This window comes from Triturus cristatus, chromosome 9 (genome assembly GCF_964204655.1).
Source record: "Triturus cristatus chromosome 9, aTriCri1.1, whole genome shotgun sequence".
NCBI classification, from domain to species: Eukaryota; Metazoa; Chordata; class Amphibia; order Caudata; family Salamandridae; genus Triturus; species Triturus cristatus.
In genome coordinates, this window is record NC_140592.1 from 932,895,603 (window position 1) to 932,918,165 (window position 22,563).

The window sequence follows — 22,563 nt, forward strand, 5'->3', positions numbered from 1 at the left end:
ACCTGAAGTAGCACAGCAGGAAGATGATGACTGGGACTCAGGTCATGGAAGTAGTGTGTTAGGTGACCTACTTCTGGGTGAACCACCAGAGTTTGATGATGAGCTCTACTTCCCTGACAACTAGGCTTTCGAGTTACTTTCTTTCTTGCTTTGATGCCCCAAAAAAAGCCCCCCAAAAAGATATAGCTAAGGAATAATATTTACTTTTATTATTTGTGTGTGTCACTGTCTTTCTCGTTCGAATCACAACAAATCCATCACCACCGTCTTACTCTTTTATTGCCAGATTGGAGTTGCAACTGTGTGCAGTCAGTGAAAAAGTAAGTCCACACCTCCGAGTCCTGACTCGCACTAAATCCATTTCCTTCAAACCATACACTGGATGAAGAATAGTACAACAAATGTGAGATGTGTGTCTGCCTCGAGTCCCTCCAAAGAACCTAACTATATATCTATCCTCCTTTCCGAGCCTAAAGGGACTGCCCCGGAAGAACAGGTAAATGATGGCATGCATTGCACGCTGACTCTGAGTGATTGGTGTTTGTGTTGCTGTGCATGATGTCTACTAGTATTTAATCTACACACAATAAAAATATACCCAAGTCAATGTTTCCCTTCTTGTTGTTCAATAACTAAATTGTACTACCGCAGGCCAATCCACTGCATTTTTGATTCTGGACTCACTCGGGACACTACAGAGTTGAACACCATGACCATACCATACTGGCAGTCAGTCAGTAGGATCGGAGATGATTGATGGAATAACTTGGGCTTTTCATGAAGTGGCCTAAAAGGTAAACAACACCAGACCTACATGTCTGTGTAGTAGCGGAGGCGAGTGTGATGGTATGACTGGCAGCGGTGCATTGATTTTGTTACTTAATTTGGAAAATGCTATGTTGCTGAGTGTGTGTATGTGTTCTCAGTGCTGTCTGGCTCAAAATCTAGGCTAAGTGGAGGTTGGGTGGGCGGGCCTGCTCCTGTTGTTGGAGGTAACTGCTGGAAACAGAGTAGACATGATTTATCCATGTCGCCTCTGAAAGTTTTCTTGTTGCACTCTTCCTTAATTTATGCAGTTTAACTTTACTTTTCTCCTTGATTTTTTAATATCCTTTTTTTTCCATCTACACATACAGGCCAGCCTTTACCCTGTGCTATACTGGGAAAAATAACTCACACTTACCTTACCAAACCGCATCCACCAGGCAGGCACCCAAGATTGACGGACGGACAGTACAAGGAAGGACCAAGAGGAATGCCGAGATGCAACTCCCAATTTGACAATAATGATAGTATCATTTCATTTCATTCATTTTTTCTCTTCAATCATTACGACTGTGTGTGTTGTTGTTTATTTTGTTTGCTTATATTTGACTCCTACAGATATTTTTTTTATTTTTTTACTAGCTTTAAAAGGAAGCCCAGTACAACAGAACATATAATGTATGTTACTTGGGTCTCTCTGGGGTCAGACAGGCAAGGCAATTGCATAATAATAATTAATAATATACTGCTGTCCTGTACGACTTGTCTAGTACTACTCCTCAAGTCATCATCATGCATGCATTTCCTTTTTGTCCCTTAACAGATTTATGATGGTCGGCTGCCAAGATTGTGTGTTGTCCATGTGTAGTGTTTGTGTTTGTCAAACCTTTTCCTCAAACCCCCCTTCCCAACCATTCATCAAACCCTAACCCTCTTCCTCCAGGCTGTGTGATTTATATTGAGGTGTGAGTAAATTCAATTTACACCAATTATTGATCACACACTTGCTAGAGCGGATGTGGTGAAAGCAACACTAACTCAAGGCAAGGCGAAGATCTTCTTCTGCTCTAGGTATATATACTTCCCTTTAGCCCACACTGGCAATATTAGATTGCTCACCCATGCACAATATTCAGTATTATTATTTTTTCCCAGAGGAACATAACTAATCCATCATAATAATATAATTGGTTGCCAGCATTGAGTCATCAATCATCCTAGTTCCAGCACTGAAGGTTACGAAGCCGCTTGTCCGCTTCATCATCATAGCTAGAGTCGACTTCAGTTTATACCTTGTACTAGGCTAGCTCTCCAGGCATTCTGTTTTTTTTTACTTTAGCATTGCTTATCATCATCATGGTTTCTTGTTTGGCAGTCTTCTTGTGTACTGTACTTCTACTACTTGTTCCCGAGTCTCCCTCAGGTGACCGACTGTCTCATTTTCTTTTTTTGCAAATGCTACTGTCAGTGTCTACTACTACTACTACCACCACCATGGCACCTTGGGAAACCAAACCATCACCATGTAGCCATCGCTTCGCCTAAGTATAAATAAACATCAATCACAGGTAAGAGAAGAAGTTTGGGGGAGGTGTAATTAATAATATGGAAATTAATTCACACACATCCTTCCGAGTCCATAGGTGTTTTAGTTGCAGTCTGCATAGACTAGGAGGAGAGACTGACAGTGCTAGTAGGACAAGTCACAAGTGAGGGTACCACATCTATCTGTTGGTGTGTTACACTATCAAAAACTTGCTGCGGCCCTGCTGCAGCAAAGGAAACCGTGTGCAGTAAAACAGTAACCCCCCACAAAACATTTACATCATATGTAAACTATAAATAATGTATTCCCCTATCAAATGAACTAATGAAAAAAAACACAGCACCTGACCCACCCCTCTCCCTAACCCCAACCAATGCCCATCATAAGAGTCCAATGTCAATTGTCCATAAACCACAACTTTTCCCCAGCAGCCAATTCCCACCCACCAAAAAGATTTAAAAAGGGGCTAGGTGACGGAGTTCTGGCGGAGGGTTCACTGGATCTTGTTACTCTATAGGGCGTTTATCCGCTCCTCTAGGCACGCCATCCGTAGAAGCATGCGGTGCTTAAATACCTTGCAGTTGCATGCACAGGGGTGGGCAGCAGTGTTCAAAGAAGAAGTGCAGCGGGCGGCTGCCAGACCACAGCGCTGTACCACTGGAGGCACTGTGGGAGCCTGGCTGGGGCACGGGGCATTGGAGGAGGCTGCCGCTGCTGCTGCCGCCTCCTCCTCTGCCAGAACCACCAGCCGCCGAAATTCCGTATGGATAGCCTCCAGCATCCGTTGCCGGGCCATAGCTGCTAATTCGGTTGGGAAGGAGTAGCTATAGCAAGAAAAAGAACAATTGTAACCAATACTCTTAGCAAAACAGTAACACAAAATGTATTATACACATAAAGGTATAGTGGCACAGTAGCACTAGCAAGCACAGTACATTTGTGGTATCCTCCCACTTCCTTGGCCTCTAACATTTGTAGGAGTTTCAGGCATTACTAGGCACTATGGATTAGAAAAGTCTTCATCTCTCTCTCTTGTTTACCTAAATTGACCTTGTAGGCATGCCAGCTCAGTCAGTGTGCGCCCTAGACAGACATACTTGTGTCTCAGACTCACATTATTTTTATTTACTACTGTCTGCAGGTGGGGAAGCTGTAGTCTACAACTACACAATTATCTTAATATTCTATTATAGCTATACTCAGTTACATCAATGGCAACTGCTCAATTTCACTTTCACCCTGACTACTACAACAAGGCAGATGATATCTGATCTGAATAATTATACATGGGACGACGTGAGGTACTATTGATTGATTGTGCAACCATGCAGCCGAAAGGCCACCCATTGCTGACACGGTCGAAATGACATAGGAGTGGGCTTCGGAGTCGGAAGGAGGCGATTGATGAGTGGGTATGGGTACATAGATACACAATATATATGTTGGGCTTGCAAATTACTGTGAGTCAAGGGAGTATTCTGAAATACAACCTTGAATAAAAAAAACATTGAAAAAAAACAGTCATTGTTTCTCTTTCCAGCAATTTTTCTATTTATCATTGCATTGCTCTTCTAGCATTATATTTTTTTTATTCTCATCTTATTCTTATCTTCACCCTTGGCTTTGCTCATCAGGCACGGTTTATTTTTCTTTGACATTCTCTTCATCCAGTGACAGTCTCCACCCATGCTATAATTGAATACCATCCAGGCATCTTTCCATTCAAAGTAAACATCAAACCCCCTGGAGGATTCCTATACCCTATACAGTTTCACCCACCCACCCAGGCAGGCATACTTTCTTTCACCTTTCACCCATCCTTCAACCGCCCATGCATCCAATTCCTAGCCACCTATGCATCTCAGGCCCCCTTCCTCCACCCATGCATCCTTCTCTGCCAGTCACATATTACATGTCACCCGTCCTTCCTACTTCCATCCTTCTTTCCCTTTTCGTTTAACCCATCCATCAAGGTCGTCTGACTCTTAGTCTCTTCATAAAACTTTCCCAGCTGAGTTGAAGTCAGATAGAAGAAGCCATTAGTTACTCAACTCCTGCCGCTAATGCTACTGCTAATGCTAAGTAAAGGGAGGGTGTCTTCTTCAACCGTTGTTCACAACAACTTAGTATCTCTCAACAGTACAGTGTACATCCTTGCAGTGAGTGTGTATTGTTAATAAGTAAGGAATATAACTTACCACCGCCCACCACCACTGCTGGCTCACCCAGCCCTGCACCTGCAGCATTTGCTCCCTCCTGGCTTGAGTCGCCTAACCCGCCGCTGGCACAGGCACTGGTGGTCGGTACGCCTAGAAAAAACATTATGCATTTTTTAGATGCCATATACGCCTCCCCTATTTATTTATTTTCACTAGCAAGATTGAAAATACAATACATACATACACTACACACATCACTAGTACAAATCAGGTACTAGAGTAATGTAGACAGTAGTATGGCCTATCCTATTAAAAATAGTGAAATATCTGTTTGGGCATTTTGTTGGTGGCAATTTTCGAAAAGTCTCTCAAGAAGAGGACAACCCAAAGGACTGGACTCAGTGGCTAGAGCTATTGGTGAATCTGAGTTTTAAAACTTTTTAAAAAGAAAAAGAGTGGCCAATTGGGCAGACAACCGGACATGAGGTCTCTCGAGTCCTCTCTCTTGGTTGGAAAATATAATTGTGCCCTCCTCCTCCTCATACTTCCTTCCAGCCATGGTGCACGGTAATCAGTTGTTCACAATCAACTGCTGCTAATAATAATAATAGTACTAGGCCTAGATGAGAAAAAGTAAAAATACACCACTTTGGAGTGTCCAACGTGACCATCATTTTATTTACTGATTGAGCATGAGAAAGAAAGTAAAAGAAAGCCTTCTAATTTCAACAAACAAAAACATGCGTAGAATACCTTAGTTGGGCATGCAATCTGCCCAGCAGAGTACTAGTCCTAATAGTAGTAAAGGACCAATGTGTTCTCTAAGTCTTACAGTAGTACCACCACTAGGCAGTCCACAAAATATATGGGGAGAGAGAAAGCTGACTGAGAAACCAGAATAAATTATAAAGTAAGCTATAGATTAATAGTAGTACAGAGTCAGAGGCAGTTAGATTGATGTAAAAAAAACAGACACTAGAAATATAATAACTAAGTAGGTAGGTAATGCAGGGACAACACGAATTTAGAAACAGATAGATCAAAGAAGATTTGGTAAAAAATAGAATTAGGAAACAGAAATAATAGCTTGAAAAAATAAGGTGCAGTAAAAGTTAGGGAAATATAATTATTAATATTAACAACAGGAGGACTTACTGGGGCCAGCAGCAGAGCCATCTGGACTATGCCACACGATACCCTGAAGCAGAGGCGCTGCAACAGCCCAACACCACCAACGTAGCTAAGGCCATGATAGCAATATTTTCAAGGGTAGGATCCCCAAAAGAAGTTTTAAATGACCAAAGGACTGGACCTCCTTTGTTTCACGAGTAATGAGAAAGTGTGTCAGCAGTTAGGAATCAAACAAATATGCACTGCTGCCTACCACCCACAAAGGGACGGCCTTGTTGAGAGGTACAATACCACTCTTAAGAGTACTCTCAAGAAGCTCCTGGATGTAGAAACCAGAAAGGGGGAGGATATGCTGCCCCTGGCTCTTTTAGCAATTTGTTGTAAAGTCCAGAAGAGCATCGGGTTTTCTCCCTTCGAATTGCTCATTGGCCGTCAGCCTCATTTTTTTTTGGGACATGGCAAAAGAAGAATGGAAAAAGAGGAGGAAGAGTCGTCAAAACCCCTCTTGCAGTATGTTGCTAGCTTTAAAACCCAATTGGGCCAGATATGAAGCATAGTGAGGTCTAATCTGGAGAACACCCAACTGTTGCAAAAAGTCCAATATGATACCAAGGCGAATGCCAGGACCTCAGACAGTGGGGACATAGTCCTCCTGATGATGCCTTCATCGGAACAAAATCTCTTAGATCAGTGGCAAGGACATTATAAGGTGATAGAACAAGTGACTTCTGACACTTATCGCATTGAGATGAATCCTGAAAAAACAGGTAAAACAGATCCATCACATAAACCTTTGAAAGAAAATGGTAGGAGTATCTACCTGTCCTGATCAGTAATTCCAGTGAGGAAGCCCCATTGTATTTGCAATGTATCAATCCAAACCTACCTGTCAGCCTGAGTCAGGACCTTCAAACTCACTTGCAACCCTTGCAGGATGTGTTCTCCTTTGTTCCTTGCTAAACTGCTGTGCTAGATCATCCAATAAATACCTCTCCTGGCAAAACAGTACGTTTGTGACCCTATCATATCCCAGAAGCCCGCAGAGAAATCATAGAGAAGAGATACAACAAATGCTCCAGGTGGGGCTTATCAAACTCTCCCTTAGCGAATGGAATTCACCAATTTTCTTAGTGCCAAAATCCAATGGATCGGTTCATTTTGTATTGATTTTAGAGAGGCAAATAAAATCTCCAAATGTGATACTTATCCTCTCCCAAGAGAGGATTAAACGATTGAAAGAATAGGAGAGGCAAAATAAATCAGTACATTAGACTTATGTATAGGTTATTGGCAGGTCCCCTTAAGAGAGCAAAACAAAGAGAAAATAGCTTTCTCTACTCTGGGGGGTTTATATCAGTTCACGGTGTTACCACTTGGGCTACATGGAGCCCCTACGGCCTTCCAAAGTATGATAAATTCCATTCTAAAATACCCATGGACAGTACACTGCATTCACTCTAGGCAGTCACAAGGGGAGTTGAGGTGTGTCCTGCCTTTCCTGGGCGACTCATAGACAGGCTAAATAGACCTTTCTGCATTTAGAGTAGTGGGAGGAATTTTCACTAGCACTTGATAGGCTGTGTCTGCTCTGAACAATGGTGTCTCTACCTCCTGTAGTGGAGTTGGACCAGGGAGGACACAACTCATTTTTACTGAGGTCAGAGACTCTTGCAACAAAGACTACAAAGAGAAAATGTGGTACAGATGTTAGACCTAACAACCCAGATTACTCCTGGAATCAAGAGGAACCTCTGCCAAGGAAGAACTGCTGGTTTGCTGTGTGTTGCTTTGCTGGGTTGACCTGCAGTTGCTGCTTATGTTAGGGAGAGGACAAAGACTGGAACTCACTTTTCAGTGAACCTGCTTGTGAAGTATCTCCAAGGGCTTGTGTGTGCTTGTCTCCTGTTCTGAAGTCTCAGGGACACAAAGACTTCATCACCAGCTTCCTTGAACTCCACTGCTGAAAGTTCTGACCTGCCAGCAGGTGCTTGCTCCAGTTCTGGGCCTCTTGAGGTTGTTCCTATTGATGGGAGCTAAATTGATGGGAGCTAAAAAGGCTTGAAAAAACCAAGAAAATCGACACATCACCCATCACCCGCTTTGACGATAACACATGGTACAGCATTAACAAATCTCTTGGTGTATAGTATTGAGCTTCACTGCCACAACCAGAGATATTATCTTCATTGCTGTTCTGACCATTCATCATCTTGTATATACTTGTATATTGCTTCAATCTTGTATATATGTACTGCACTACCAGCAATGAGCACCCGTATCACTTTAAAACACTGGTCATTTTACAATTGCGCCTCACTTTGACAGCCCTTGAAAAATGCATTTTTAGAAATGGTTTGTGAAAACTCAAAAAAAAAAATAATAATCATTTTTTGCAAGCAAATTGGAGTTTCCTGTTGTATTGTTGTGCTCCAATATTCATGTTGTTGCACGCTGTGATTTAGCCCACTTGTACTCTCTGGCATATTGGTTACGCAGAGAGTTTTATAAAGTAATCACAACAAGATTCGTCTTTATCAGCAATGTAATTGTTGTCTCCCCGACAGAACCATTGTTGCTCTACTTGTTTTTCCAAGACAGCACCGCCGAGCAGGAGAGATGTCCACGTTCCACTGCCGTGCGACCGAAGAATTTTTGCAGCGCCTGCTGGTGGGTGAAAAATCTGTGCACGCTGAGTCTTGTGCACCGATCTCTGAAGTTTGAGATCACTGTACCGACTCCAACGCAGGCCCCACTATGAGGCTGAAAGTATCAACGCATCGTGGGACCGCGGTTGAAGAAATCGACGCAGCGCCTATTTTTCTTTCACCACCTCGACCTCAAGCAAGCCCAGATTTCAACACATCGCATCTGTGCAGCAGGTTTTTCGACACATCACCTGTAGTCTAGACCATCTTGGAATCAACGCATCACTTCCCCCTACAGTTCGGATTTGACGCATCACTTCTCCTGCGTGCAGCAGAACTGTTGCATTGCCTCCCCAAGGACTCAGGAACTGACGAGACGCTGTGTTTTTCAACACTTCTCTCTGTGGCTGCTTTGCGGATATTGATGCATTGGAGGCACTTTGTGTAAAAGTCAAGGATCCATTGTTTTCTATGGTCAGAATTGCTTGAAACCTCCTAAAAGTCAGTCATATTTTGAATTGTGGATGTTGGATTTTTGTCATTTAGAGCTCATCTGGTTTAGATAAAAAATAATGTATGTTTTCTAAACTGGTGTGGTGTTCATTTGTAGTATTTTCACTGTGCTACAGTGTGTCTGGGTGCAAATACTTTAAACATTGCCTTTGGAATAAGCCTATCTGCTTGTGCCAAGCTACCAAGGAGGTGAGCAGGGGTTATCTAAAGTGTGTAACTCCCTTTTCCTGACTAGAAGAAAGGGTTCCTAAATGGAAAAAGGTGCATTTCTAACAATGATCGTCAGCGGTAAGGATTTGTATTTGTATTTGCACTTGACATACAGTGATTAGTGTACACTACTGCTGAGGGCAGATCATTACACAACCACATACTGCTTTTTGACTTTTGGTCCTATTTTTTGATAACCCTTGAAGTTTCCACATACCATGTCTCTCTCTTGTGAGCCAGCAAGTGATATTGCAAATTGTGTGTTTGAAATTGAGAAGTTACAGTCTTACAAAGTGGATCAACTTAAACAGTTTTGCAAAGAAGTTGGATGCCCAATTAAAATCTTCCAGGAAGGAGGAGCTGCAGAAGGCACTGAGGGCCTTGTGGGAAGCAAAAGAGGCTGGGGAGGCTGAGAATGGGGATCTGGAAATGCAGAATCAGCAAGGGGGTTTAATGCTCAGGAGTTGCCTTTGGAGCATCTTCTAGGAATAGCAGCAGTGTGTCATCCAGGAATCTGTCCCCAGAGAAGCTGGAGGATAGGTGACAGGAGAGAGACAGAGAGAGCTTGAGAAGCTGAAGAATGAAATGGAAATCAAAAAGTTTGAAATGGAGCACAAACAGTGGGAGGAAGAGAAGGCCCTTGTTCTAGAGGAGGAACAAAACTGTTGTTGGCTCATGAGTTAAGTTTGAATGAGCTGGACAACAAGGCCAAGCAGGTGGAGTCCAGGCTAATTGGTGGCAGCATGCAGGCAGTACAACCTGTGGGGAAGGTACGCATTCCAAAGGATCTGGTACAGAATTTTCAGAAGGGGGAGGACATCTTTGCTTGGTTTGAAAGTTATGAGGCAGCACTTTGCATGAATGAGGTCCTAGGTGTCGCGGCCTCGGGCTTCTGGTACAGTTAGCCAATATCCACAGGAGCGAAGCTGATGTCTTTCCTCTCCCCCGAGATACCTCACACCCCTGTTACTGAGCACAAGGTGGGTAGAATGGTACCTCTAGGGAGCGAAGAGACCGGAATGAGCCACCAGGGAACTTCAGGATTATCTGTAGTGAGGGAGGAGCGCTTCAGTAGAGAAGAAGAACCTACAGCAATACAAGAAGCAGAAAGGGGACAGGTTAGGACAAACACCTTATCTAACATGCTATTATACTTCAATATAAGGCTGTATTGTGTACCCTCACACACTTACACAACAGATAGCTGAGGGGGGGGGCTTGATTAGTAGGAATTGTCAAAAGGAAAGGTAGTCCACGGCATACGTCTACCCCATAACAAATGCTACATCCAGGACAAACGAAGATAGTACTCACAAAACATGAGAGAAGGTTTTCACTTATTAACAGCTCTTGGTAGATTCGTAGATAGGATGATGAGCGAGATTGCACTCACAAGGTCAATTCCTCAACATCCGGCTGAAGCGACTTAACGGTCGTCAGATCAACAAAGCCAAGGTTGTATTGAGAGCGAGCGTTCTCTCGCGAGCTTGAACATGCCGCAGGGGCATTGCATAGGCCAAAGGGCATAACACAATACTCGAACAGCCCGAATATTGTACGGAAGGCCGTCTTCCACTCATCTCCCTCTCTAACGCGAATTAAATGATAGGCCCCCCTAAGATCCAGCTTCGTAAAGATCTTGGCCTTCCACACCAGAGTAGAGATGAGTGGTAGAGGGTACTTATTTTTTATTGTCAGCTTGTTCAATGCCCTGTAGTCCAGGCAGGCTCTTAAACCACCTTTGCATTTTGGAATAAAAAAAATAGGGGAGGAAACTGGGGAAGTGGAATGCCGGATAAACCCTTTTTGTAACATGTCTTGTAGGTACTCATGGAGGTATTTATTTTCCGGTTCCGTAAGAGCATACACCCTACTGACAGGAAGCTGGGCACCTGGTACCAAATCAATCCTGCAGTCGTAGGACCGATGAGGGGGCAAGGCTACTGCTCGTGCCTCATCAAATACGCCTGCAAACTCATCATAGTCCGGGGGTGGAGCGGAGGTATCTGGAAGAGACAAAGCACAACTTAACGAAGTGTGCCAATGGGTAGTGTCATGGTAACAATGTGTCAAGCAGTATGATGAACGAAGCGTGACTTTTCTAGCAACCCAATCAATGGGAGGATTGTGTAATTGAAGCCATGGGACTCCCAGAATGGCACCAAAACTCGGGGCATCGATTAAGTCAAAGGTAATAACTTCTGTATGTCCGTAATCACACATCATCCTAAGATTAGGGGTTTGGTATGTGATGAGACCAGAGGACAATTCTATTCCGTCCACCGCTCTTACTTTTTCAGGTTGAGGTTTAGGGACGAAGTCTATTCCTAATTCTTAGCCAAAGAGATATCCAGAAAATTTCCGGGAGCACCTGAATCTAACAATATGGACATAGTTTTCCTATGTTGAGAAGGTAGTAAAACTACAACCGAGATAGTGAAATGTTTCGGTACAAGAGCCAAGGTATTAGCCAAGAAATTAGAGATCTGTCCGGTAATAGGACTTGGAAGAGCGATCTCTAAACTGTCCAAGTCAGTTAGTTTTCCGACAGCGCCGCTGCCCCCGTCCTGAGTGCTGTGGTTTTTTGAGGAGGATTAGGTTCAACAGGACATTCTCTAGCGAAATGACCACTCTTGCCACAGTACAAGCGCAGATTCAATCTTCTACGCTTTTCGCGTTCTTCAGCAGATAGTGGGCCCCTCACACCCCCTATCTGCATGGGTTCACTGGTATCCTTAACTTCTTTCTTCTCGCTTCTAGCAAGAAAAAGACGGGTATAATCACTCTTGGACTTTTCTCCTTTTCTTTCCGCTAATCTATGGTCCAATTTAACGACTAGATCCATGAACGAAGGACAGTCCTCAGGGGGATCCACTATTTGTGACAAAATATCCTTTAGCTCATCCCTTAGACCCCTGTAAAACAAAGAAGTTCTTTGTTCCTCAGGCCATTGCGTTTCGGTCACTAACCTATTAAAGGTGGTGATATACGTCAACAGATCTTTAGATCCTTGTTTAAGACTCAATAATTCATTATCGCTCGCTTGCATGTAGGAGTGACGAGCAAAATGACTTCTCATTCTTTCTTTGAATCTAGAGAGGTCATACAATATGGGGTCATCGTTCTCTACAAGAGGCACCGCCCAGAGAGCTGCATTGCCACTGAGACAGGAAATAATAAAGGCTACTTTCGCCACATCATCCGGGAAGGAGGCTGCCCTACAGAGGAACTGGAGATGGCACTGGTTCATGTATATCCCATACGTGCTGCTATCCCCACTAAATCTTTCTGGCATAGCTAAAGGGGTCTGGGGGAGAGTCACTACTGTTACGTTCACTGGGGCGGGGGAAGAAACCACATTAGTAGAGACAGTAGCAGTAGAAGGGAGCTGGAAATGTGCAGGATGGATATAACTCCTCTTGAATTTAGGTATAGTGTCATGTGCTTTATCTTCTAACTGTCTTTGTGTTTTTAGTACCTCTAACTCAGAGACCAGCCGCTGATTTTCTCCTCTCAGTGAGCTAAGCTCTGCTTGTAAATTTGCTACCACTGGCGCTAACTCACTCATGGAAGTTGGCGGGGTAGTAAGGGATAATGCATTATCCATAAGGGCATCGAAAGAGGCGCCCTTATCCATCTTCGCTCGGGGGATAGAATAACCGTGGACTTGGCTTTTCTGTCGCGGCCTCAGGCTTCTGGTACAGAGTTAGCCAATATCCACAGGAGCGAAGCTGATGTCTGTCCTCTCACCCGAGATACCTCACACCCCTGTTACTGAGCACAAGGTGGGTAGAATGGTACCTCTAGGGAGCGAAGAGACCGGTATGAGCCACCAGGGAACTTCAGGATTATCTGTAGTGAGGGAGGAGCGCTTCAGTAGAGAAGAAGAACCTACAGCAATACAAGAAGCAGAAAGGGGACAGGTTAGGACAAACACCTTATCTAACATGCTATTATACTTCAATATAAGGCTGTATTGTGCACCCTCACACACTTACACAACAGATAGCTGAGGGGGGGCTTGATTAGTAAGAATTGTCAAAAAGAAAGGTAGTCCACGGCATACGTCTGCCTATTACCCCATAACAAATGCTACATCCAGGACAAACGAAGATAGTACTCACAAAACATGGGAGAAGGTTTTCACTTATTAACAGCTCTTGGTAGATTTGTAGATAGGATGGTGAGCGAGATTCCACTCACAAGGTCAATTCCTCAACATCCGACTGAAGCGAATTCACGATCGTCAGATCAACAAAGCCAAGGTTGTATCGAGAGCAAGCGTTCTCTCGCGAGCTTGAACATGCTCCAAACACAAAAAACAAAGAAAGGACTCCGGATGTAGCCAGGATAGGAGGGGGAGGAGGCGAGCAATACTTCTTGCCGCTTGTGAGTCTTTCCCGTGTGAAGGCAACGCGTCCGTGCTCCCACACGCTTGCCGGAAACAATCACACTATCTCACCGAGCGTCCTGACGCTCATGAACGTACCCGAGACTGAAAGTTCGTAGCGCTTCCTCGCGCTATAGAAGTCGGGTCTGACAGCAGCGCGGGCTTGCGTTAGCTGCGAAAACAATAAAGTTTAAAAAAGCACACACAGCGCTACTCGCGCTTGGAAATGAGTCACTAGTTCGTGATGGTTAGCACATGCAAGCGCCTCCAAAGATCCAAGTTATATTCCAATAGCGCGACCTCGCGCCGAAGCAAGGTTTTGCAATCCACAGGTAGAAGTCCTGTACCATCTTCTCTGAGGCAAGGTCTGTATGAATCCAAGGCAAACAGGGCGTGGCCCAAGAAACAGGAAACAAAGCCAAGTACCGGGGATCTGTGGCTCCCAGCTTATAAGCTGATCTTGTCAGCTGATTAAGTTCTAGTGCAGTATGGGAAGGCACACATGTTACATACCCTACTGATGCATTGTGGGCAGGGTAGTTCTTTCATATACCATAGGAGTTCTACGCAGGAAGTCTACCGTCTAACACTAGGGAAGCATTGGGGAGTGGACTTGTGGAGACACTTTGAGGCCAATGGGAGGAGCAACCTGACACCCCTGGAGGAGGTGGGTACCCTTACTTATCCCAACATGAAGGAGGCTTTATGCCTCAGGTATGGGCTCACATCTGAGCAGTATAAGGAAAAGTTCAGATCTTTTAAGAAAATGGCTTCTAACACTTGGGTTGAATGTGTGAATCTTTTTTGCAGAGCACTGGATTGTTGGATAAAGGGAAGTAAGGTAACTGACTATCAGGGGCTATATGATTCAATTGCATGGGAGCACTTGTATAGTCTTGGTGTTCCAGAGCTACACCAGTATCTAATGGATTGTAAGCTAAATGATCCCAGGAAGCTTGCTCAGGAGGCGGACTGCTGAATGAGTAACACGGTCCACAAGAGGTATGCGGGAAACCCCTCCAAAGTTAGGCAGGATCCCCAGCAGAAGACTGGGGGGGACCAGAAGGAGTTTTCTAAGGGCCCATAACTAGTTCCCAGGGTAGGAATTCTCAGTCCCTCAATGTGAAGCAGCCATGGCCCCCTAGGGGAGACCTGGAGAGAGGGGATCCCATAAGTACTTTGCCTTTGATCAGTAGGGTGACAAGAGAAGGGTTTCCAATGTGCCCAAGGCCACACCAGCACCCATTAGTGCACCATCAACTAGGTTGGTTAGTGTAGTGCTGGGGGAGGAGTTGTTTCCAAATGGAGGATGGGAGCCAGCTGAGATGACTCTTGTCTAAAAGTTCCTCTTCAACATTTTCCTGTTGTGAGCACCCCTTTTGAGCAGGTGGGAATTGACATTGTGGGGCCCCTGGACCCTAAAAGAGCCTTTGGCAACAGGTACATCCTGGTCTTAGTGGACCATGCTACCTGGAGGCGTTTCCTCTTAGGACAGTCTCGGCCCCTGTGGTGAGCTGTGCATTGACTGGAATCTTTTCCGCATGGGTTTCCCCAGAGAGGTGGTATATGACCGGGGTACCAACTTCATATCTAAGTATATGACGTCTCTATGGGAGGAGTGTGATGTAAGTTATAAGTTCACCACTTCTTACCATCTGTAAGGAAACTGGTTGGTTGAGCGATTCAACCAGACCCTTAAAGGCATGATCACAGGTCTAGGAGGCATAAGTGGGATGTCCTCTTGCCATGTCTTCTGTTTGTGTCAAGAATTCCTGTCATGCGAGGGGAGGAAAACGGTAACCAGCGAAAACGGACTACATCTCCCAGGATGCTTAGCGGTTGAGAGGTTATGTAAACAGGAGAGCTGTTACATAACTCAAGGAAAACACGCCCTTATGTAAACAGGAGAGCTGTTACATAACTCAAGGAAAACACGCCCTTATGTAAACAGGAGAGCTGTTACATAACTCAAGGAAAACACGCCCTTATGTAAACAGGAGAGCTGTTACATAACTCAAGGAAAACACGCCCTATAAAGGGAGGAACCGGGAGGTACAACGCTGTCGGATATTGTGTTTACACCGACGTACCTGCTTAGTGAAGAGCAGTGTTCCGGAGTGGTGCTCCAGTAAGGCAAGAACGGAGGTAGGTCGAGTCGTTACTCCCTGTGCCGTGTCTTGCCCCATCGTCACCTGTGAAGGACCCGGAAGCTCTACCGGATAACCATTGAGCTTCGCTTTTTGACTCGGCTGAGTCAAAGCGCAGTGGCGCTTTTGCTGGTTGGAGTCGTAACTCCCAGCCCGACCAGAGATACAGGGACTGCCAGCTGTAACGCACACCAGGAGGTGTTTGCCGCGTTACAGACTCGGAAGTCCACGGGATCGATCGAGCGGCTGCTCTCGGTTCAGTCTTCTTTGCTTGTGATTGGGGTATCGGTGACGCATCACCAGGAGGTGACTCCGCGTCCCGGTGCAGTCTGAGGAAGAGGTTGAGCGGCTGCTCCCTTCAGGTAGAGACCCCGGCTGGGTGTTTCCCTGACTCCTCGATTCTCCCCAACACTCTTCGTGCCCCTCACAGCCTACCGATTGGCATTGTCGGCCATTTCATTTCTGCCCTCTGTTGGCATACGCCGGGATCGGCGTATATGCAGAGGACGGTTAGGACCATCCGTGCTGTGGGCTGGTAACGTACTTAGCCTGGAGGATTCCAGTGACTATAACCTTTGTTTATTCCTTGTATTATTTTTGCCTTCATTAAAATAACTAAACCTTCACAAGTGGTTGCGTTCTCATTATCGTGTCTGTTAAACGATCCTGAGACGTTCAGGGCGTTACAAAATATCCGACCTTAATAACACTAACTGTCTCCCGGTCGATAACAGACATGGCAACACTTGATGATGTGCTGGCTGCTTTAGCGACTGTGCAAATTGAATTGGCTGCCTCCAGGCAAGAAACAGCCGATGTAAAAGCCAGACTGGATGCTATCCAATTGGACCCGCTCACGCCCAGCACCTCCCTCACGAACCAGACCCCTGCGGTAGTAGTGGAAATGCCGGTAGCCGTCCCCTTGGCAACACCAGAGAGGTACAGTGGGGATCCTAACACAGTGCAGGTATTCCTCACACAAGTGGCGCTACATTTATCGTGCAAACCAAGGGCGTTCCCCACGAGTCAGGCTCGTGTGGCTTTCCTTATATCCTATTTGGCTGGAAACGCGGCACAATGGGCCGTACCTCTGGTGAGCAGGGACGACCCCATCTTATGTGATTGGGGTGCTTTTCGCGAGGAATTCCTGAAGGTCTTCGACAGAAGGGCTGACTCGTACACGGCGGACCGTGAAATGCTTGAGTTGAGACAGGGATCCAACGACCTGGTGCAGTATCTCAACGCGTTCCGAAGGCTGGTTGCGGAAACCAAGTGGCCTGTTGCTAAACAGACGGCGCTCTTCCATCACGGGCTGTGCGATGAGCTCAAGGACGCCGTGGCTCATATTGACCCACAACCCAAGACATGTGAGGGCCTTATCAACCTGGTATTACGGCTGGAACATAGGCTAAGTGAAAGAAAGGGGGATCATGGGAGAAAAGGAAAATCCCTTCCATCCTATGTGACAGTGGGAAGTCCTGAAACTGCCACCGCATCCAAGGGAGAACCCATGGACATCGGCGCAATACGAGCGAGCCTCACAGCCACGGAGAAAGAGTCACGCCGTAAACAAGGATTGTGCCTATATTGTGGCAAAAAAGGCCACTACGTACGTGAATGCCCTGCCAAACCGAAGACGTCACGTTATCGGGCCAACCGGTCGGTAACAGCCGTGGTGGACGTACCGGCGGAAAACTAGAGGACTCCCAGACCAAAGAAGGGGCATCTCGGAGTCACTCATCCATCCCTTCACTTTCCAACTCGGTCACTAAGGGACAACGACACCTGTTTCTCACGGTGCACGTGGGAGTGCATGACCAGTGGATACCCGTTGTGGCCATGGTGGATTCAGGGGCCACTGGCATGTTTATGGACCACAACGAGGCATGCAGGCTAGGGCTAGTGCTTCTTCCCAAAGCTGTACCCGAAGACGTCTATGCTGTAGACGGAAGGCGATTGGTGACGGGGCCCATCGGGCAGCACACGGGGGTCCTTCCGATGAGATGTGGGAGGAACCATTTGGAACAAATCGATTTTAACATCATCCGAGCGCCCCAATATGGCGTCATATTGGGATTGCCGTGGCTACAGAAACACAACCCCTCTGTGGATTGGCCAACACATCGCATCGAACTGACGTCACCGTATTGCATCCTGCATTGTGGAATAAGAACGGAATCCCTTGACGCAGATGAGAGCGGGAGTCAGACGGTGGCTACAGCGGCAGAAAAAGATGTGGCTCTCCCCCAGGCTTATCACAGTTTTGAGGATGTATTTGATGAGGTGAAGGCGGAAGTGCTACCACCACATAGACAGTTTGACTGCCAGATCGACCTGGTGCCAGGGGCCAGCGTTCCCAGCGGCAGGCTGTATGCCCTGACGGAGTCTGAAAACGTGCATCTCCGGGGGTACCTGGATAAACTCCTCAAGCTAGGATTCATCCGCCCGTCCAAGTCTCCGGCCGCCTCGCCACTCTTCTTCATCCCGAAGGCTAATGGGGAGCTGAGAGCCTGTGTGGACTTTAGGGCATTGAATGCGATAACCGTAAAGAATCGGTACCCCTTGCCTCTCATCAGTGTACTTCTGGAACAGGTCAAGAAAGCTCGTATCTACACCAAGTTGGATTTGAAAGGGGCATACCATCTGGTGCGCATGAGGGACGGAGACGAGTGGAAGACCGCCTTTAAGACCAGGTTCGGCCTTTTTGAGTACCTCGTCATGCCGTTCGGTCTGTGCAACGCCCCGGCAGCCTTTCAGTACTTTTTGAATGAGGTATTCAGAGAGGAGTTGGATATCTACGTGGTCGTATATATCGACGACATCCTCATCTATTCGTCCAGTGTGGAGGAGCACGTACACCACGTCAAAGCTGTGCTCCAAAAGCTGAGGGAAAACATGCTGTTTTGTAAACTCAGCAAGTGTGACTTCCACGTCACATCCGTGGAATTCCTCGGAGTGATGCTGAGTCCAGAGGGACAGGAGATGGCAGAACGAAAGATCAAGGCGGTGAAAGAATGGCCGGTGCCCCAAAGCGTGAAGGACGTCCAAAGTTTCATTGGCTTCGCCAACTTTTACAGGCGGTTTATAGATGGATTTTCAGGATTGGTGGCTCCAATCACACAGCTACTGAGGAAGTCCAAGGAGTTTGTCTGGTCCCCTGAAGCGAACACAGCCTTTGAGGCCCTGAAAAGCGCCTTTGGTAAGGCGCCGGTGTTGGCTCACCCCGATCCGGATCTCCCCTACGTGGTGGAAGCGGACGCATCGGATGTGGCGCTGGGGGCTATCTTGTCCCAACGCAACCACGACACAGGGGTGCTTCATCCCGTTGCGTACATGTCCCGCAAACTCAACGACGCCGAACGCAACTACTATATTGCGGAGAAGGAGCTTCTCGCAATCAAGGACGCCTTCACCGAATGGAGGCATTGGTTGATGGGGGCAAGACATGTGGTATCGGTGTACACGGACCATCGGAACCTACAGTTCATGACGGCCACAAGACACCTTTCTCCCAGACAGCTGCGGTGGATGATCTTCTTTGCGGGGTTCAACTTCCGCATCACATATAGGCCGGGGACGGAAAACCGGAAGGCGGACGCCCTGTCCCGTCAATCTGCAGTTAAGGAACCATTGCCTGCGACCGAGCATTCCATCATTTCCCCGAGGATGGTATTGGGGGTTATCCAACCGGATACTTTCCTGAGGGGAATAAAGAGAGGGATCAGGTCATTCGCATGGCGGAGGTGGCTCCTCAGTCACAGAGAATGGCAGCTGAAGGACGGGATACCCCTGAAGGGCAGGTGCCCATTGATACCCACGCCTAGGCTAAGGAAACAAGCATTCATCTGGTGCCATGACTCTCCATGCGCAGGTCATTTGGGCTTTGAAAAAACGGTGGCTAGCATGGGACGGCATTTCTGGTGGCCAACCATGAGAGTGGATGTCAGGAGGTGGGGACAGGAGTGTCCTACGTGTGCTACCATGAAGGCCGACCATGGCCGAACCCAAGGGCTCTTACATCCACTTCCGACCCCGGATAGACCATGGGATAGCATATCACTGGACTTCGTGGTGGGCCTACCGGTAGACCAAGGGATGACGGCAATACTGGTGGTGGTGGATTACTTGACGAAAATGGGGCACTTCATCCCCTGCAAGAGAGTCCCTACGGCCGGGGAATTGGCGTCACTACTCCTAAAGAATGTGGTACGACTGCATGGATTACCTGGGGTGATCGTGTCGGACCGGGGGTCGCAGTTTACTGCGCAATTCTGGAAGACTTGGTGCACTGCGCTGCATGTTAAGACCGCCCTGTCCACCAGCTACCACCCTCAAACGGACGGCCAAACCGAGCGCCTGAACCAAACGCTCAAACAGTATCTGCGATGTTTTGTGGACCAGGGCAGGGAAGAATGGGTCGACTTGCTATGGGTTGCAGAGATAGCCTATAACAACGCCACTCACAGCTCCACACAGTCATCTCCGTTCTATAGCAACTATGGCCAACATCCCAGGTTCTTGCCATTTCTACATCCGTTCAGAGAGGACAGGATTCCCGCCACAGCGGACAGGGTGGCACACATAAAAGACACGTTGATGCGCTCAAGGGCTGTCCTAATAGAGGCCAAGAGAAGATACAAGGCTGCGGCAGACAGGAAGAGAAGGCCCGGGCCACTGTACCGCACTGGAGACTACGTCTGGATATCCACAAGAAACATGAGGTTTCGAAAGAACAGTGTGTTCCATCCCAAGTACATGGGCCCCTATCGAATTACCAAGTGTATGGGTCCCGTGAACGTGAAGGTGTGCTTGCCCCAGTCATTGCGGATACACCCTGTCTTTCATGTATCATTGCTCAAACCAGCACCCTCCAAGCCGTCTGGGACACCTAGGCCGGTATGCGTGGAGTCGGAGGTGGAGTATGAAGTGTCGGGCATACGGGCGTCCAAATGGCGCAGGGGGAAGCTGTGGTACCTGGTTGCCTGGAAAGGCTATGGCCCGGAGGAGCAGTCATGGGAACCGGCTGAAGGGGTTCATGCTCCGCGCTTGGTCTCCTTGTTCCATCGGCGTTTTCCTGCCAGCGCTGGACCCGTGGGGAGCCGCTGAGAGGGAGGATGTACTGTCAAGAATTCCTGTCATGCGAGGGGAGGAAAACGGTAACCAGCGAAAACGGACTACATCTCCCAGGATGCTTAGCGGTTGAGAGGTTATGTAAACAGGAGAGCTGTTACATAACTCAAGGAAAACACGCCCTTATGTAAACAGGAGAGCTGTTACATAACTCAAGGAAAACACGCCCTTATGTAAACAGGAGAGCTGTTACATAACTCAAGGAAAACACGCCCTTATGTAAACAGGAGAGCTGTTACATAACTCAAGGAAAACACGCCCTATAAAGGGAGGAACCGGGAGGTACAACGCTGTCGGATATTGTGTTTACACCGACGTACCTGCTTAGTGAAGAGCAGTGTTCCGGAGTGGTGCTCCAGTAAGGCAAGAACGGAGGTAGGTCGAGTCGTTACTCCCTGGGCCGTGTCTTGCCCCATCGTCACCTGTGAAGGACCCGGAAGCTCTACCGGATAACCATTGAGCTTCGCTTTTTGACTCGGCTGAGTCAAAGCGCAGTGGCGCTTTTGCTGGTTGGAGTCGTAACTCCCAGCCCGACCAGAGATACAGGGACTGCCAGCTGTAACGCACACCAGGAGGTGTTTGCCGCGTTACAGACTCGGAAGTCCACGGGATCGATCGAGCGGCTGCTCTCGGTTCAGTCTTCTTTGCTTGTGATTGGGGTATCGGTGACGCATCACCAGGAGGTGACTCCGCGTCCCGGTGCAGTCTGAGGAAGAGGTTGAGCGGCTGCTCCCTTCAGGTAGAGACCCCGGCTGGGTGTTTCCCTGACTCCTCGATTCTCCCCAACACTCTTCGTGCCCCTCACAGCCTACCGATTGGCATTGTCGGCCATTTCATTTCTGCCCTCTGTTGGCATACGCCGGGATCGGCGTATATGCAGAGGACGGTTAGGACCATCCGTGCTGTGGGCTGGTAACGTACTTAGCCTGGAGGATTCCAGTGACTATAACCTTTGTTTATTCCTTGTATTATTTTTTGCCTTCATTAAAATAACTAAACCTTCACAAGTGGTTGCGTTCTCATTATCGTGTCTGTTAAACGATCCTGAGACGTTCAGGGCGTTACAGTTTGCTTACAGAGAAGTACAGCAGAAATCTTTAGGGTTCAGTCACTTTGAATTGCTGTATGGACACCCTACAAGAGCACCTCTCAGTTTGGTGAAAGAAGGCTGGGAGAAACCTCCCAGGAAACCTCCCCAGGATGTGTTTAGCTAAGAGCTGGCCTTAAGAAACCAGACTGCACACTTCAGGAAGCTCGCCCAAGAGAAGCCAGCCAGGAGGAGATGAAACGATGGTATGACAAGAATGCCACTCTGGTAAAGTTTCAACCTGGCCAGAACGGGTGGGTGATGCCACCAGTGGAGCCGTGCACGCTCCAGGATAAGTGGACTGGGCCATTTGGGGTGGTGGAGTGCAAAAGTGACGTCACCTACCTGGTGAACTTGCAGTCTCCAATGAACCCTTTGAGTGTCCTGCATGTGAACTGCCTTAAGCCTCACTTTGAGATATCTGAAGTGAACATGCTCTTGGCAACAGATGATGGAATGGAAGAGGAGAGTGAGCCTCTTCATGACCTCCTGTCTAACAAGGAGCAAGATGGGTTAGTGGATAATGTGAACCTCTCCCCCACCCTTACCCCAGAGCAGCAGAGGGACTGTCGCCAGGTGCTGGGGAAGTCCGCCTACCTGTTCTCCCTGACCCCAGGAATCCCCTATTAGTGGGACACTGGGGACAGCCTTCTTGTGGAACACAAGATTTACAGGTTGACTGACAGGGTCAAGGCCAGCATCAAGGAAGAAGTTTCTAAGATGTTGGCACTAGGGTGATTCCAATCGGGAACCGCACGGAGAGCTGCATTCGAGAGAGAGAAAGCACGCCTTTTCCAGGGACTACGAGTTTCCACATAGGATGCAAGATAGTAATAGACT

General features: G+C 47.3%; 1 long non-coding RNA gene across 1 annotated transcript in view; it reads right to left on the reverse strand.

Annotated features, from left to right (window-relative positions):
* Nucleotides 1–1,318: 1,318 nt before the first annotated feature.
* The window catches only part of LOC146799093 (uncharacterized), a 40,413-nt gene continuing 19,168 nt past the window's right edge, over nt 1,319–22,563 (reverse strand). Inside the window, exons 3-4 of the long non-coding RNA XR_014969236.1 lie at nt 4,510–4,620; nt 1,319–3,135 (exon numbers count right to left, since the gene is read on the reverse strand). This is a non-coding gene — a long non-coding RNA (uncharacterized LOC146799093). The remainder of the gene's footprint in view (nt 3,136–4,509; nt 4,621–22,563) is intronic.